Source organism: Tiliqua scincoides, chromosome 4 (assembly GCF_035046505.1).
Source record: "Tiliqua scincoides isolate rTilSci1 chromosome 4, rTilSci1.hap2, whole genome shotgun sequence".
Lineage (NCBI taxonomy): Eukaryota > Metazoa > Chordata > Lepidosauria > Squamata > Scincidae > Tiliqua > Tiliqua scincoides.
This window is the reverse complement of record NC_089824.1, coordinates 41278691-41284238: the sequence shown is the minus strand read 5'-3', so window position 1 is coordinate 41284238 and position 5548 is coordinate 41278691. Positions and strand designations below refer to the sequence as shown.

Genomic DNA, 5548 nt, shown 5'->3' with positions numbered 1-5548 from the left:
AGAAATTAAGAAATAAAATACAAGGATTAACCTCTAGTCATATGTGCCTTTATCTCTAGTCTGCCTTGCAACCAAAGGGAGACCGTTTTACCATTAAGAAAGATTAGAGGTATTAATTAGGTGATGAGATCGAAACCTATCACCCTGCTGTCAGAAAAGACCAGAAATAAACCTTCTACCAGATTAACAGCCCAATCCTATCTAAATCCCTGCACAGTGATACAGTGGTACTGGCACAGCTACTGCTGTATCCCACAGGGGATTTTGGGCTGCTGGAGTTCTCCTCAGGGTAAGTGGACATTTGTCCACTTGCCTCTGGGTAAGCCCCAACAGCCTCTAAGAATCAACCGAGACCTGCACCAGTGATATCGCTGGTGCACGTCTGAGTAGATTCATGCAGGTAGATTGACCGAGGAAGGGGGTTAGGATATGGCACACACTGGCACTGCCGATACTGCCTCCTTCCTGAACCCAATCCGCCCAGCCCACCCCATCTCCTCCCCATTCCATCCCACCTCACCCACTCCTGTGCTGGACTTACCCGGTCAGGCAGGTGTCCCAATGGCTGCTGCGGCGCACAGAAAGGCTCCAGCCTTTCAGCCAGCGTGTGACTCTTTGCATCATCACAAAGTACTCTATGGCACGTTTGTGACAGTGGCAGAACATATGTTCCAGCAGCGTAGCACTTGAATGGGACTGGATAATAAATATATAAATATAGATTTTAAAGGTTTGGCCTAAGCAAAAGTCTCATGGATCGCTTTTTTTTACTGTTGTCTAAAAGATTACACGGAAACTGAATAAACATTGTGATGAATTTGTGTACAAGAAGCAAAACCCACTTCTTTCTCTTCATATCCAAGTACTTTATAACACTTCAAGCAAACAAATATAATCACATTGGGATTTCATAAGTGTATGTAAACAAAACAAAGATTAACTGAAAGCTCCTGGAACAGAATCTTGAACTGCCTCTTTCTCTAAGATGACTCTTACAAACTACATTTTAATTCTACAGAAACCCTTATTAAAATATTTTTTTGAGGTTACATTTATTGGCTGCAACTAGAATCACAGGACAGATTAGATGTCTTTTGCAGCAGATAGCTAGTGGAAATAATAAAAGATTATTCACTACAAAAGACAGTTTGGAGAACATGTTATTTTGTAATTTTAAAAAGCCAACCAATTTTGTAGTTTTTATGCCACATGGTATTTTGAAAAGTATTTCTTGAGGATTAAAAAGGGCCACCTGAATTTGTCTATTCTCCACTTCAAATTAGACAACCTCATAAAAAGGATGAATTGTTAATAAAATACATTAATCTCATTCTGTGCTAAAGGTGACCTCCTTAGAAAAATAGATTATGATGAAGCTGGAGAATTACAATGGACTATATTAAATAGCTCTATCTGTAATATGTTAAAGGTTGCTTCTAAACAGCAAATTGAAAAAGTGATTGTAAAGGTCAAAGTAAAATAAATACTTTGAGGTCAAACGAAGAACTGAGCTGGGGTAAGAGGCCATTTTTGCATAAAGGAACCAATTCTGATTATTACACAACACAAACGTTTTTGTGGAATGTTTCATCAATGACCAGTGCAGAGCAGCGGCTCTATAAAATGCCAGAGATCAAATCCAGATCCCACTACATTCAGTGATATCTGAATTTTTAATTAATATCTGATCACAGTATACTTATAGAGCAAGTTTCAAGGTGTACAATCTAGTGAAGACCTGTGTGTGACTTGATCCAATCCTATTGGACACTTATAGTGGTGGAACTTCCAGTTCACTGTCGTTAAGAGCTGCAGTGGTGTTATAACAGTTGAGCCACTGCTTTGTACTTTGAGGCCACTGGTGCAAATATCTGGGTGACCTCTAGGCACTGCGCTTTCCACCACCTTACATTTTCCAGTGCACTTTGAAGGCAAGGGAGGGGGATTGCGTACACTATAAATAAATAGTTCTCCATAGTCCATGGTCTCTGGACATGGATCGGCTCCACTTGGTCGGAGTTTGGTCAAGCTTGGAAGTCAGGAGTGCCTAGAACAGAGAACCACAGAAGGACAGAACAATTCTTGCCACTAATAAAAATGTGTTTTTCTCTGACAGTACTTCTCCACCTGTAACCCAATGACACACCAGGGAACTTTTGAGTACCTGGCTCCCTAAATGCCATCAGTGCTATTTTTGCAAAAACTCTGGACCAATGTGAAGGCAATCATGTTTGGCTGCTGAATGAAAATCACACTTTTTGACTCGTTGGCAACCTTCAGTCTAGAAAGACTATGGTATAAGCCTACAGCACCCAGTATTCCCAGGCGGTCTCCCATCCAAGTACTAACCAGGCCTGACCCTGCTTAGCTTCCAAGATCAGACGAGATTGGGCATGTGCAGGGTAACAGTTGCTGTCTGTTGAGAGCCAAACTGATTAACTTTTGTTTAAATCAGTGATCTTCAGCCTTTTTCATGCCATGATCTACCCCAATCAATCAATGAATCTCAAGACCTTATCCAACGATCTGCACCCCCATTACCGCCCACTCCCTGCCCCAGTATTACCTTCCCAGCACTGTTCATTGTAACCCAATATTCTTATTAGAAGGAACAGAAAAAGTTACCATGAAACCTGGCACTAGTGAAAGCTATTTTAGCACAATTGCTAAGAAACCGAGCAGGGGTGGGACACAATTTCCTGGTACCCGAAGGGGTTCACCAGTTGCCTCCCCCTTTACCTGGTGGTGCTTTAGTCCAGTGGTATGCAACTGTTTTTATTCCCATAAGTTGCTGTGACCCCAGAACTGAGGTTTCACGACCCCATTGGGGTCCCAACCCCAAGACTGAAGAATACTGGTTTACATCAAGACATTGCTCTTCACCCAGTCAGGTTCTTTGTCTTAGCCTTTGTCTTGGCCATATAGGGCCATTCAGAATCTTTTCATTTTCTTTTGTCTTGGAGAGTATAACTGACTCTGCAGTTGCCATCTGCAGGAGGTCTGGTCTAGAGGGTAAAGCCTCCATTTGCCTGAACATCCGAAGGTCACCAGTTCGAGGCCACCGGCAACGTGAACTGCGAGACCTTGAAGCAGCTGCCGAGCCGAGTTATGCTGAGTTATTCCACCTGCTCTTTGGCAGCTGTCAGCCTGTGTGGGAGGAAAACGGAGGCCAGAATGTGATACCAGATCATAAAAAGATCCATCTGAAATGTTGTGGTTCTTGAAAGACAGAACCTTCTGCAATTGTAAAAATCCCTATTGGGATTTAGTATAGCCTGCCTATGTAAACCGCCTTGACTTAAAGTCTGAGGAGAAATCTGACGACCAAGAAAGGCGGTATATAAATACCTGTAGTATTATTAATTATTAATTATTAATTATTATTATTATTATTATTATTATTCTGCACTGCATTCCCCCTGCATTTTGGAACTGCAATCTCCTGTGTGTCTCCTGGCCCCTCCTTGGACTGGTGCCCAGGCATACTTTCCCTCTGGAACTTCCCTCTTCCCCTTTTCCTTGTGGATTGCTCTGCATTTTTTTTTTTTTGCTGAGAACTGCTGGTAACTCAGCTTTTTACCTTGAGTTTCCAGTCAAGGTCTACAGAATTCCAGCATCCAACTTCAGCTCTGCTGATATGGAAAGGTATAATTGGTGCTAACCCCCCTATGGCTATCTTCCTTTCCTGAATGCAGTCCATTAGTGATGCAGCTTCTTGTGTGTTTCTCCCATCTAACCTCTCTGCAAACCTATTTGAAAAATCTCTGTGGGAAACTCTGTTCCAAAGTTCTTACTTTTCACTTGAATCTCTCTTGTTTAGGCAGAATCCCAAAGTATTTCCTCCAGGTCCCTTTTGGTGCAGAGCACTAAACCAGTCCAGCACGTTCTTCAAAAGACCGAAGAACCGTGAACTTTGATGTTATTTTTGGGTAGAAACCTATTCAGAGTATTGGGATACCTGTTAGGAATTCCACTTTAATTCTCTTGCTTGTACTAGAACCCCCTTTTCACCAAAATCCCCTGTTTGCCTCCTGGGTAGAACAAGAATCTCCATAATAATGTCCTTAAGATGCTAGCTTTGCATAAGAACAGCCCCACTGGATCAGGCCATAGGCCCATCAAGTCCAGCTTCCTGTATCTCACAGCGGCCCACCAAATGCCCCAGGGAGCACACAAGTCAGCAAGAGAACTGTATCCTGGTGCCCTCCCTTGCATCTGGCATTCTGACATAACCCATTTCTAAAATCAGGAGGTTGCGCATACACATCATGGCTTGTACCCCATAATGGATTTTTCCTACAGAAACTTGTCCAATCCCCTTTGAAAGGCATCCTGGCTAGACGCCATCACCATATCCTGTGGCAAGGAGTTCCACAGACTGACCACACACTGAGTAAAGAAATATTTTCTTTTGTCTGTTCTAACTCTCCCAACACTCAATTTTAGTGGATGTCCCCTGGTTCTGGTGTTATGTGAGAGTGTAAAGAGCATCTCCCTATCCACTCTGTCCATCCCCTGCATAATTTTGTATGTCTCAATCATGTCCTCCTCCCCCCCTTCAGGAATTCCTGCTATATCCTTCCATCTCACATCTCCAACTACTATCCTCCCCCCATCTCTTACATGGCAATTCAGGCTTGTCCTTTTCTTTCCTCTCCTATGTCCTCCAAAATCTATGTGTACTAGATCAAGTGGCATTTTACAAACAAACGTTACATTGATTATACACAGCTGTATTGTTTTAGCTTAATTGAAAGGATTGGTATGCTTTATTTTCCTCCTCTCACTTATTGTAAATTTATTCCCCAAATAAATTATATTGTGCTTACTCCTTTGAATGCTATTTTCCATTGGGGTGTACCAAGAGCCAATGCTCAAAGTTCTCTTAGACTCATATGTTTCAGTACACTGCAGGAGGTATTTTTTACTTACCTCCTGGTAGGTTGGTGATTGTCTATGGTTCTCCTCAGATCTGTGCCAGCCACCTTGCTGACTCAAGTCTGAGGAAAGCCAGGAGGTCTGTTGAGTTGAAAATGGGGGATAGGATCCAGCAAAAGTTGCTGCTGCCAGATCAAACCTCCTCTTGCCCTCAGTGCATACTGTGCCTCCCATATCAACCCAGAGGCTATCAGGCTCAGAGAGCTAGTAGATGATCTCTCAGGCTTGGATGGCAAAGACAATCTCAAAAGTTTTCCAACCTAGGGGAGGCAGTACAGCCCCTTTGGGGTTGGTATAGAGAAGTTTCAGTTGTTAATTGATGGGCTGCAGTTTTGAGTCAGGGTGAGAATGCCAGGAAGGGGAATAGATGGTAGTTTGCTGCCTTTGCTAGGTTAGATGCCCACACTCAAAGGGGAAGGAGTCCTGAGACTTTGCCTGCTGCAGAGTTGCTCAGGTTTGTGACTGACTATCAATAAAGTGACCTAATTTATATTCCAAGCAACTTGTCTCATGTACTTCCTGGGGTGCCCAGGCAAAGAGCTTACTCTTAAATCTAGGTCAGCGCATTTCAGTAAACAGAGATGCTCGTTTCACCATTAAGTTACACATA

General features: G+C 42.9%; 1 pseudogene; it reads right to left on the bottom strand.

The window, feature by feature from the left end:
• Positions 1-2300: 2300 nt before the first annotated feature.
• Positions 2301-2420, bottom strand: LOC136650553 (5S ribosomal RNA; annotated as a pseudogene).
• Between the last annotated feature and the right edge of the window lie 3128 nt (positions 2421-5548).